Below are 13,203 nucleotides of genomic sequence, written 5' to 3' on the forward strand. Positions count from 1 at the left end.
TTTACGCCGTCTCTACACTATCCATCATCATGGCATCCGTTTAGCCACGGGTGCCTTTTACACCAGTTTGGTTGAGAGTCTGTATGCTGAAGCTGGTGAACTACCACTGTCCTACTGCCGTTTGTCTGCCATGCGTGGCCTTCCCTCCTATGCCTCCTTCTTTGATGACTCCTTAGCTCGTCAGTATGGGGCTCGTCCCTCTTCTCTGTTACCTCCTGGAGCCCGCTTACGCCACTTGCTACGGCAGCTTAACTTCACGCTACCTGTCACTTTTCCATTGGGTATGAACCCTTCACCACCTTGGCTTCGTGAAGCAGCCCATGTTAACCTTGGCCTTCATTCGCTTCATAAGGACACTACTCCAGTCTCTGGCTGTCGCCTTCAGTTTGACGACCTTCGCATGGAACTTGGCGATAGTACCTTTGTATACACTGATGGCTCTCGGACTAGCTGTGGGGTCGGTGTGCTTTCGTCATTGGCACCCATGTCTTTCGATATTGGCTACCGGCACAATAGTCAATATTTTCAGCCGAGCTTTTCGCCTTGTATCAGGCCACGTAGTACATCCGGCGACACAGCGTTCCGAATTGTGTCTTCTGCGCAGCCTCACTCCACGCCCTCCAAAGTCTGTGTGTGCTGTACACTGCTCATCCCTTAGTGCAACAGGTCCAGGAAAACTGTCACTTGTTCACTCTTGGTGGAGCCAATGTCGTGTTTCTGTGGATCCCTGGTCATGTTGGTCTGGCAGGAAACAAGACTTCTGACACTGCTGCCAAGGCTGCAGTCCTTGTACCTCAGCCCACAAGTACCTCTATTCCCTCCGATGATCTCTGCATTGCCATCTCTTAGGAGGTGGTGTCTCTTTTGCATTGCCAGTGGTCCTCCCTTCAAGGGAATAAGCTTCAGCTAATTAAGCCTCGCCCAGCACTTTGGACAACCTTCTTTCGGCCCTCCCGCTGGGAGGAAATTATTTTAACTCGGCTGCATATTGGGCACTGCCTTTTTAGCCATCATCATTTGCTCTGTGGTTTTACCCCACCTCTTTGTATGTATTTTGGCCATATTTTAACTGTCCGCCATTTTCTGTTGGCATGCCATTTTTTTACCGATTTACAGTCCAGCTTGGGTTTACCATCTGATTTATCAGCCGTTTTAGCGAATGGCGTGCGGGCTGTCGACTGCATTTTAATTTTTATCCGGCGAAACAATACGGCGAACGCAATTTAATTTTTAGTTTTGCAGCTCCATTTTTGTATGTTTTTTTTTAAAGCCCTTTTTCCACGTGCCTTGCGTAACTGTCTCCTATTCTGTCCATTGGGACTGACATATAGTCGTTTCCCTCATCTCTGTGTTTGTGTTCTGTAGCTTTGACTTGGGCGCGTATGACCCCAAGTTGTTTTTTGCACCCTAAAACAAAACAAAAAACAAAAATCCCTTTCTACTGCTCAGTGGTTTTAATGGGCACTGTCTCTGGGGTTCTCCCAGACCCTGTGAGAGAGGTCCCGTCTTGGCTGATCTTCCTAATCAACTCAACCTCTTCTGCCTTAACACAGGAGCACACATGTTTCTTTCGGACTCCACGCACACCTATTCCCATTTGGACCTCTCCTCCTGCACTGCCCAGCTTTCCACTCATCTTGAGTGTTCCGTTCTCTCTGACATCCACTCAAGTGACCATTTCCTGTGTGCTACCCATTTCTTGACTCTTACCCCATCTGCGTGCACACCCAAATGGCAGCTTTCTACGGCAGACTTTCTAAGGCTGTACACGCATCTGGCAAGCTTCGACGAGCAATATTTCCCCAGTTGTGATATCCATGTAGAATATCTTACCAATGCTATCCTCTTTATCACACTGTGTCCTGGGCCCTTGGTAGACTGAGGCAAGCTGTGACGCAATTCGCACGTAGAGACATGCTCTCCGCATTTTTAACCACCAACCCATGATGGCAAACTGCGTTTGTTATAAACAGTTGCGTGCACAGTGTCATCATGTTTTGTGGGATAGTGAAAACGCTAGCTGGATTTCATTTACTAGTTTTTTTTAACAGTTGCACTCCTTCCGTCATGTGGGCCAACCTGTGACGTCTCTCTGGCACCAAGGCCCGTTCCCCAATTTCCTGCCTAATTGTAGCAGATGATGCCGTAGTAGACACTATTGTTATCTCCAATACCTTGGACAGCTATTTTGCAGAGGTTTTGAGCTCCACCCACTATCACCCTGTCTTCCTTCATTGGGAACGAATGGAGGCAGCTTGGGCAATACTCTTCTCTTCTCACAAGGGAACCTCCTCATCGCACCCCCCTCAGATTTAGTTATAAGTTGGCACAGTGGATAGGCCTTGAAAAACTGAACACAGATCAATTGAGAAAACAGGAAGAAGTTGTGCGGAACTATGAAAAAAATAAGCAAAATATACAAACTGAGTATTCCATGTGTAAGATAAGCAGTATCAAGGAAAGTTTGAGCTCAGGAGTGCCATGGTCCCGTGGTTAGTGCAAGCAGCTGCGGAACGAAAGGTCCTTGGTTCAATTCTTCCCTCGAGTGGAAAATTTTAATTTTTTATTTTCAGACAATTATCAAAGTTCAGGCACTCACACATAATCAACTTCTCTCTCCAAAATTCCAGGACATGTTCAGATTTGCTTGGACATATGCAGGATTTGACGCTTTACCCACGGAAAAATTTGAAAACGTTAGAAACATATGTTTTGACAGAGCACAGGGAAAACTGTGCGACTGTGAAACTGTTGCATTCATTTGTTGCAGTTTATGTGACAAACTCTTATGTTTTCATCACTTTTTTGGGACTGATTATCATATCCACAAGAAAACCTAAATCGGGCAAGGAACCCATTCGCCAAGTGTACAAGTTAGGTGGGTCGACAACATATTCCTATCATGTGACCCACATGCTGTCACCAGTGTCGTATAGAATTAATCAGACGTGTTTTCCTGTGGAGGAATCGGTTGACCTATGACCTTGCGATCAAATGTTTTCGGTTCCCATTGGAGAGGCAGGTCCTTTCGTCTACTAATAGCACGGTTTTGCGGTGCGGTCGCAAAACACAGACACTAAACTTATTTCAGTGAACAGAGACGTCAAAGAACGAACAGACAGATCATAACTTTGCGAAAATAAAGTAAACTTTTCACTCGAGGGAAGACTTGAACCCAGGATCTCTCGCTCCACAGCTGCTCGCGCTAACAACGGGACCACGGCGCTCCTGAGATCACATGCTCCTTGTTGTATATTTTGCGCATGGACTACTCAGTTTGTATATTTTTCTTATTTTTTTCATAGTTCCACACAACTTCTTCCTGTTTTCTCGATTGATCTGTGTTCAGTTTTTCAAGGCCCATCCACTGTGCCAACTTATAATTAAATCTCAGGGGGTGCGATGGGGAGGTTCCCTTGTCAGAATTGTGAGTGCTGCAATGCAGCTTTTGCTGTGGGGAGCTAGATCATACTCTTACTTCATCCCGGACCTCTGCCTCAGGGCCAGATGATGTTCACATTCAGATATTGCAGCACCTCTCTCTTGCGACCAAGCACTTTCTCCTTCATATGTACAACCGCATCTGGGCAGAGGGCGTGTTTCTCAGGTGCAGGTGTGAAGCCACTGTCATTCTCCTACCTGAGTCCAGTAAGGACAAACACCTACGTTCTAGCTACTGCCTTATTTCTCTCACCAGCTGTGTTTGTAAGGTGCTGGAACAAATGATCCATGCCCGGCTAGTATGGTGGCTCGAGTCTTGCAATTTATTAACTACTGCACAGTGTGGATTTGGAGCACACCTTTCTGCATTTGACCATCTCGTTTCTTTGTCCACCCATCTCACGAATGGTTTTCTGTGGAAATCCCAGACTGTGGTTGTGTTTTTCGATTAGGAGAAACCCTACGACATCTGCTGGAGGACTGGTATCCTCTGTATTCTCTAAACGCTGAGCTTCCGAGGCTGCATGCCGCGTACCCTTCAGGAACTTTTAAAAGACAGAGTTTTCAAGGTACGTATGTGTTCTGCCTTCTCGGAGACCTTTATCCAGGAAAATGGTGTGCCTTAGGGTTTATTCCTGAGTGTTATCCTCTTTGCTCTCATCATTAACCCTATTATGGCCTGTCTCGCACCAGGCATCTCCGGCTCTCTTTTTGTTGATGATTTTGCCATCTATTGCAGTTCTCCACAGACTTCTGTCCTTGAGCGGTGTCTTCAGTGTTGTCTTGATCGTCTTTACTCATGGAGCATTGACAATGGCTTTCGCTTTTCCACTAACAAAACCTTTTGTATGAATTTCTGGTGGCACGATTTCATTTATTCCACCGTCTTTACATCTTGGGCCTGTTACTCTTCTGTTTGTTGAAACTTTGAAATTCCTGGGGCTCATGCTCGATAGGAAACTTTCTTGGTCCCTACACGTGTCTTACCTGACAGCCCGCTGGAGGCGGTCCTTCAATGTCCTACATGTCCTCGGTGGTACTTCCTGGGGAGAAGATCGATTGACCCTCCTGTGTTTGTACCAGGCCCTTGTCCGTTCAAAACTAGACAATGGTTGTTTCATTTATGCATCTGCTTGTCCGTACCTTTTATGCTGTCTCAATGTAATCCACCATCGTGGCGTCTGTTTAACCACTGGTGCCTTTTACATTAGCCCGCTTGATAGTCTGTATGCAGAAGCTGCCAAACTACTGCTGTCATATTGCCATAATTTTCTGCTCAGCAGATATGCTAGCTGCTTGTCTGCCGAACCTGGCCACCTATCCTACGCCTCTTCCTTCGATGACACCTTTGATCACCAGTGTGGGGCGCGTCCATCTTCTGTTACACCCAGAGTTCACTTCCAGCTATTGCTTCGGCAGCTTAACTTCATGCTACCTGCCACTTTCCTGATGGGTGTGAACCCTTCACCACCTTGGCTTTAGGCGGCAGCCCATGTTTACCTCGGACTTCATTTGCTTCCTAAGGACACTACTCCAGCCTCGGTCTATCACTGTAAGTTTCTTGACCTTCAGACGGAACTTTACGATAGTTCCTTTGTGTACACTGATGGCTCTTGGACTGGTCAGGTGTCGGGTGTGCCTTTGTCATTAGCACCATCAGTTTTCAGTATCGGCATCTGGAACACTGTTCGGTATTTACAGCGGAGCTCTTTGCTCTGCACGAGGCCACGCAGTACATCTGGTGAATTGTGTCATCTGCTCTGACTCTGTGCGTCCTTCAGAGCCTCTATGTTCTCCACACCGTCCACCCATTAGTGCAGTGAGTCCAGGAAAGCTTTCACTTGCTCACTCTTGCCAGAGCCACTGCGATGTTTTTGTGGGTCTCTAATCACATCGGTCGGATGGGAAATGAGGTCGCTGACACTGCTGCCGAGGCTGCAGTTCTTCTTTTCCCTCTGATGTGGTCTTGTGTTGTTGTCTGTCAGTAGGTGGTGTCACTTTGGAATCACCACTGGTCCTCCCTTCGCTGGAACAAGCTCCGGGGAAGTAAACCTCTCCCAGTGGCTTTCCCTCTCGCTGCAGGTAGATCATTTTATTTATATTGCGTATTTGGTACTGTCTTTTTAACTGTCGCCATTTTTAAGTAGTGATCCCCTACTACTTTTTGCTCATTGCCCTCAATCTTTGACTGTTCGCCATTTTCTGAAGGAATGCCCTATTTTTAACCACTTACGTTCTCATTTATGTTTGCCGTCTGAGTTATCGGCCATTTTAGCAAATGGCGCACGAGCTGTTGACCGCATTTCACTTTTTATCTGTCGTAACAATATGGTGAAGGACATTTAATCTTTACTTAGGAGCTCCATTGTCTCTATGGCGTATTTTATGGCCCTTTCTCCAAGTCCCTGTATTTAGCTGCCTTTCCTTCCATCGATTGGGCTTAACATGTGGTAGTTTTTAACTCCTTTTTTTGTCTCTGTGTTTTACGGTTTTGACATGCGTGCGTACGATCCTAGTTGTTTTGACGCCCTAAAACAAAACAAAACAAACTGACCATTAGTATTGTCAACATTGAGTTAGGACAGTGGTGAAATGACACGAGGATGGTGGCACACCGTGGAATTTTTGCTGTATAGACTCCTCCCTTTGCACAAGAGGTAGCAGCTTCAGCCATTAAGAAGCAAAGGAAAGGGAAGGCATCCGGACCTGACAGAATTCAGTCGGAAGTGCTACAGCTGGTTGCTCTGCGAGTCGCCCTGTACCTGACTCCGGTAAACCCACAGTTACCACTACCTTCGCGGTCCACCTCACTCTAGATCTATACGAGTGCTGGCTGCAAGTGTGTGACCACTCCAGGACACTGCAGATACTATTCAAAGCACTGAGCTAAGGCTCGATAGCTGCAGACGTGTGGATCGACACTAGAGGTTCCACCTTCGGACTCGGGTGCCAGATTACAGCACCGGCTGCACACCCCAACTCGAAACTGGCACCGTCGATGTCACTGATGTCTACGCTTGCCTGTATCTAGGCTGATGTGAGCCCCCTGTCCTGAGCCAATGCCGTGCTGTCAACTGTGACTTATCGTGCAGCCCTTGAGACTTTAACGTTGTTATACTACAGATCTTGTATCACCTCTGGGCAGTTTCATGTTATTGTACCTAGTGCAAAAAGGGAGGCACAGAGCTCCATGTGAAGCAGCTGTTATATAACAGCAAAGCAGACAGTAGCTCACAGATGGTATGGGCTACCACTGATTTTGATGACTGCCTTGAAATTTGTGAAGATATCATAGCAACTACAGTCCCAGACTGTAGCCCTCCTTCAGCAGGCTACCATCATGCACTTCCAGTGAGAGGCAATGGTTGACATCTGGCCTTCTTTGCATTAGAGCTGAAAATCTTTTCCCTTGACTTGCTCACTTACTGATTGTGTAATTGACTGAATGTGAAAGCACTATTATTAGCCAACATGAAGCCTACAATGAGAACAACATATTTTAGCATAGAATACTTCAGAAGTTTGTGGTAATTGACAGAAAGTCATCCAGTAAAACAGAAGAGATATCAGGCATTCCCAATAGTGTTATGGGCATTATGTTGTTCTTAATCTATATACACAATTTAGGGGACAATCTGAGCAGTCCCCTTAAATTGTTTGCGGATGATGATGTCATTTACTGTCTTGTAAAAGTCAGCAGATGATTGAAACCAATTACAAAACAATTTAGACAAGATATCTGTATGTTGCAGAAAGTGGTAATTTACTATAAATAATGAAAAGTATGAAGCCATGTACATAATACTAGAAGGAATCTACTAAGTTTTGGTTTCACAATAAATGACACAAATCTAAAGACTTTGAATTCTCTTAAATACTTAGGGAGTCTACTAGTCTACCACTGTGTGCTTGTCTGTCCTCTTCTGGAGTATTGGTGTGCAGTGTGGAATCTGCATCGGAGAGGACTGACAGAGGACAATGAAAAATTTCAAAGGAGGACAGCTTGTTTTGTTGTTGTTGTTGTTGTGGTCTTCAGTCCTGAGACTGGTTTGATGCAGCTCTCCATGCTACTCTATCCTGTGCAAGCTTCTTCATCTCCCAGTACCTACTGCAACCTACATCCTTCTGTATCTGCTTAGTGTATTGATCTCTTGGTCTCCCTCTACGATTTTTACCCTCCACGCTGCCCTCCAATGCTAAATTTGTGATCCCTTGATGCCTCAAAACATGTCCTACCAACTGATCCCTTCTTCTAGTCAAGTTGTGCCACAAACTTCTCTTCTCCCCAATCCTATTCAATACCTCCTCATTAGTTACGTGATCTACCCACCTTATCTTCAGCATTCTTCTGTTGCACCACATTTCGAAAGCTTCTATTCTCTTCTTGTCCAAACTGGTTATCGTCCATGTTTCACTTCCATACATGGCTACACTCCATACAAATACTTTCAGAAAAGACTTCGTGACACTTAAATCTATACTCGATGTTAACAAATTTCTCTTCTTCAAAAACGATTTCCTTGCCATTGCCAGTCTACATTTTATATCCTCTCTACTTCGACCATCATCAGTTATTTTACTCCCTAAATAGCAAAACTCCTTTACTACTTTAAGGGTCTCATTTCCTAATCTAATCCCCTCGGCATCACCCGATTTAATTTGACTACATTCCATTATCTTCGTTTTGCTTTCGTTGATGTTCATCTTATATCCTCCTTTCAAGACACTGTCCATTCCGTTCAACTGCTCTTCCAAGTCCTTTACTGTCTCTGACAGAATTACAATGTCATCGGCGAACCTCAAAGTTTTTACTTCTTCTCCATGAATTTTAATACCTATTCCGAATTTTTCTTTTGTTTCCTTTACTGCTTGCTCAATTTACAGATTGAATAACATCGGGGAGAGGCTACAACCCTGTATCACTCCTTTTCCAACCACTGTTTCCCTTTCATGCCCCTCGACTCTTATAACTGCCATCTGGTTTCTGTACAAATTGTAAATAGCCTTTCGCTCCTTGTATTTTACCCCTGCCACCTTCAGAATTTGAAAGAGAGTATTCCAGTTAACGTTGTCAAAAGCTTTCTCTAAGTCTACAAATGCTAGAAACGTAGGTTTGCCTTTTCTTAATCTTTCTTCTAAGATAATTCGTAAGGTTAGTATTGCCTCACGTGTTCCAACATTTCTACGGAATCCAAACTGATCTTCCCCGAGGTCCGCTTCTACCAGTTTTTCCATTCGTCTGTAAAGAATTCGCGTTAGTATTTTGCAGCTGTGACTTATTAAACTGATAGTTCGGTAATTTCACATCTGTCAACACCTGCTTTCTTTGGGATTGGAATTATTATATTCTTCTTGAAGTCTGTGGGTATTTCGCCTGTCTCATACATCTTGCTCACCAGATGGTAGAGTTTTGTCATGACTGGCTTTCCCAAGGCCATCAGTAGTTCTAATGGAATGTTGTCTACTCCCAGTGCCTTGTTTCGACTCAGGTCTTTCAGTGCTCTGTCAAACTCTTCACGCAGTATCTTATCTCCCATTTCATCTTCATCTACATCCTCTTCCATTTCCATAATATTGTCCTCAAGTACATCGCCCTTGTATAAACCCTCTATATACTCCTTCCACCTTTCTGCCTTCCCTTCTTTGCTTAGAACTGGGTTGCCATCTGAGCTCTTGATATTCATACAAGTGGTTCTCTTCTCTCCAAAGGTCTCTTTAATTTTCCTGTAGGCAGTATCTATCTTACCCCTAGTGAGACAAGCCTCTACATCCTTACATTTGTCCTCTATCCATCCCTGCTTAGCCATTTTGCACTTTCTGTCAATCTCATTTTTGAGACGTTTGTATTCCTTTTTGCCTGCTTCATTTACTGCATTTTTATATTTTCTCCTTTCATAAATTAAATTCAATATTTCTTCTGTTACCCAAGGATTTCTATTAGCCCTCGTCTTATTACCTACTTGATCCTCTGCTGCCTTCACAACTTCATCCCTCAGAGCTACCCATTCTTCTTCTACTGTATTTCTTTCCCCCATTCCTGTCAATTGTTCCCTTATGCTCTCCCTGAAACTCTCTACAACCTCTGGTTCTTTCAGTTTATCTAGGTCCCATCTCCTTAAATTCCCACCTTTTTGCAGTTTCTTCAGTTTCAGTCTGCAGTTCATAACCAATAGATTGTGGTCAGAATCCACATCTGCCCCTGGAAATGTCTTACAATTTAAAATCTGGTTCCTAAATCTCTGTCTTACCATTATATAATCTATCTGATACCTTTTAGTATGTCCAGGATTCTTCCAGGTATATAACCTTCTTTTATGGTTCTTGAACCAAGTGTTAGCTATGATTAAGCTATGCTCTGTGCAAAATTCTACAAGGCGGCTTCCTCTTTCATTTCTTCCCCCCAATCCATATTCACCTACTATGTTTCCTTCTCTCCCTTTTCCTACTGACGAATTCCAGTCACCCATGACTATTAAATTTTCATCTCCCTTCACTACCTGAATAATTTCTTTTATCTCGTCATACATTTCATCAATTTCTTCATCATCTGCAGAGCTAGTTGGCATATAAACTTGTACTACTGTAGTAGGCAAGGGCTTTGTGTCTATCTTGGCCACAATAATGCGTTCACTATGCTGTTTGTAGTAGCTAACCCGCACTCCTATTTTTTTATTCATTATTAAACCTACTCCTGCATTACCCCTATTTGATTTTGTATTTATAACCCTGTAATCACCTGACCAAAAGTCTTGTCCCTCCTGCCACCGAACTTGACTAATTCCCACTATATCTAACTTTAACCTAATCATTTCCCTTTTCAAATTTTCTAACCTACCTGCCCGATTAAGGGATCTGACATTCCACGCTCCGATCCGTAGAATGCCAGTTTTCTTTCTCCTGATAACGACGTCCTCTTGAGTAGTCCTCGCCCGGAGATCCGAAAGGGGGACTATTTTACCTCCGGAATATTTTACCCAAGAGGACGCCATCATCATTTAATCATACAGTAATGCTGCATGTCCTCGGGAAAAATTTCGGCTGTAGTTTCCCCTTGCTTTCAGCCGTTCGCAGTACCAGCACAGCAAGGCCGTTTTGGTTAATGTTACAAGGCCAGATCAGTCAATCATCCAGACTGTTGCCCCTGCAACTACTGAAAGGGCTGCTGCCCCTCTTCAGGAACCACATGTTTGTCTGGCCTCTCAACAGATACCCCTCCGTTGTGGTTGCACCTACGGTACGGCCATCTGTATCGCTGAGGCACGCAAGCCTCCCCACCAACGGCAAGGTCCATGGTTCATGGGGGAACCATGTTTTGTATTATTTGTAAACCATGTTTTGTATTATTGTAAAATAGGGGAGAGAGTTCCACGGATATGACAACACAAGTTGGGGTGGCAGTCATTAAAACAAAGGCGTTCTTCATTGCTGCATCATCTTTACTCGAAATTTTAATCACCAATTTTCTCCACCAAATGTGAAAATATTTTGTTGAGCCCACCTATATGATCATTGTAATAAAACAAGAGAAATCAGATCTTGCATTGAAAGATTTAAATGTTTGTTTTTCGTGTGCACTGTTTGAGAGTGGAACACAGTAGAGAAATAACATGAAGGTGATTTGATGAACACTCTGCCAGGCACTTAATTGTAAATTGCAGAGTAGTCATGTAGATGCAGAAAGACATCTCCGATTCAGTGCTTTTTCAGAAGCTCATTTTTCTGCTCACAATAACTTCAAAATTGCTCTAGTTCTTGCAGTGATTTTTATGTAATTACCAGGAACATCAGTTACTAAAATCGTTGCCATTTATAGTATCAAGGTGTGTGTTGTCCCTGTGACTTTTATGGTTTCTGGAAACTTTGGTGGTGACAGTCCTGACTAAAATGTTCCCTATTTTCAAAGAACATCAAACTGAATAAGATTCTTAAGTTTTCACTAGCTGTTACCACCATTTTCATCAGCAGTAAAAATATGTATTATTGGAATTGATATTGTATCCTTTTACAGGTGAAGTGGATGAAGCAACAGAGTCCAGAACTTTTCAGAATTGGGCTGAAAATATGCAAAGTTACAAGAATGGTATTTACGCTTCCCAAGCATGGTAAATTTACTCACTGAGCATTATGAAGAACAGACAGTCAACTCCATACCAATTTGCTCATCATCTTTACTGTTTCTTGATATAGCTTCAGGGTACAATACTACTGGGTTACAAGAAGTCTTACTGCTTCGGTGGAGAGATATGCCAGACTACATTTCTTAAATATGCTAGTTCAGCAGAAAATAATCGGTAGCCACATTTTGTATACAAAACTAGTGCCCAAAAATTGATACTAGAATAAAACAGTTTTAATCATCCTGTCCTCAAATAAACTGTGTTGCACACATAAAAATAACATTATTGACTGTTGTGTAATTTCAGTGAAGTGAAAAGGCATTTCTAAAACCAAAATTACACAAATGCACACACAATTATACAAATACGTACACAATGTGTATTCAGTGCTCACAGAACATAATAGGAGGAGGATCAGTCTCAACAAAACATAACAAGCTACCCGTGCAGGACACTGTACAGATGGTCCTGCAAAACTATGTAATGTAAAATCACATTAGCAATAAAGAAAACCCACTGCTGATGGCACAGAGGTGCCAAAACATGTTTGGGTAATGAGAGAGAGAGAGAGAGAGAGAGAGAGAGAGAGAGAGAGAGAGAAATGTTTTTGCATAAAAGATGGAACCTTTATCTGACAATGGTCCATAAGAATCCTGACCTTGAATATATCAGAGGTGTTCAAGAAAAATATTTGTAGGAAGTCGAGTATTGTACACACTTTCAGGTACAGTTGTTAAAGAATGACTGTTAATATGGCAGTATCTTTGGATAAACAATACACTTATTGCTGAGGACTGATTTGAAAACAACACATGCATCACATAAAACAAAGTGGGTTGGATCAAACAACTTCAGTGGAACACAGGTGGGAGAAAGGATCAAACCACTTCAGTGGAACACAGGTGGGAGAAACAGAACAAAATACAGTTTGAAAATTGTAGGAATGTTTGCCCATATATTAACTTATTAGTGTTAGATTATAAAATAGACAACTGAGATTGAATTCAAATGCAATACTTCTAACAAGGCTGAGATGGTATGGACACATTAAGAGAATGGAGGAGAAGAGGATACCCAGGAGGATACACGAGATGAAACTGGAAGAGACAAAGAGGAAGACCGAGAGACAGATGGCTGAAAGGAGTAGAGGAATGTGTCCAGACGAAAGGAGAAGACTGGACCAAGGTGAAGATGGAGAGATGGTGGCAAGATGGTAGTCGATGGAGAGGCCTATGGTCCATACAGACCTGGCCAGAGGCTGGAAACTGTCAAAGATGATGATGATGATGATGATGATGATGATGACTTCTAACAGAGAATATGATACAACTTAGAGGCAACTAATGATGGTTTTGAAGAGGTTGCCAGTCCTTCATGCTATGTGACACCTACTTGTGGAAAGTCCTGAGATATAGAAACATTTTCATGAATTAAGGAGATGGGCAGTGCCGCTCTCAGGTGAGAGTGCATTGCAGCTGTAGATAAATACAATTTATGTCTCAACGTTTAAACTAGTGAATCTGTGCTGATGTTCTTCTGAATGAGTATGATAAAGAGAAGTCTTCACAAAAAGCAATAAACTGGAGTAAATGTAACAACTCGTCTAACAGTAAAGGTGTTGAGTTGTCAACAGGCACATAAACAA

At 43.1% G+C, this 13,203-nt stretch overlaps 1 protein-coding gene across 2 annotated transcripts in view; it reads left to right on the top strand.

Annotated features, from left to right (window-relative positions):
• The window catches only part of LOC126203975 (N-acetylglucosamine-1-phosphotransferase subunits alpha/beta-like), a 162,312-nt gene that overhangs the window by 95,184 nt on the left and 53,925 nt on the right, over positions 1-13,203 (top strand). The gene's annotated exons all lie outside the window — the stretch shown is intronic.

Source organism: Schistocerca nitens, chromosome 9 (genome assembly GCF_023898315.1).
Source record: "Schistocerca nitens isolate TAMUIC-IGC-003100 chromosome 9, iqSchNite1.1, whole genome shotgun sequence".
Classification (NCBI taxonomy): domain Eukaryota; kingdom Metazoa; phylum Arthropoda; class Insecta; order Orthoptera; family Acrididae; genus Schistocerca; species Schistocerca nitens.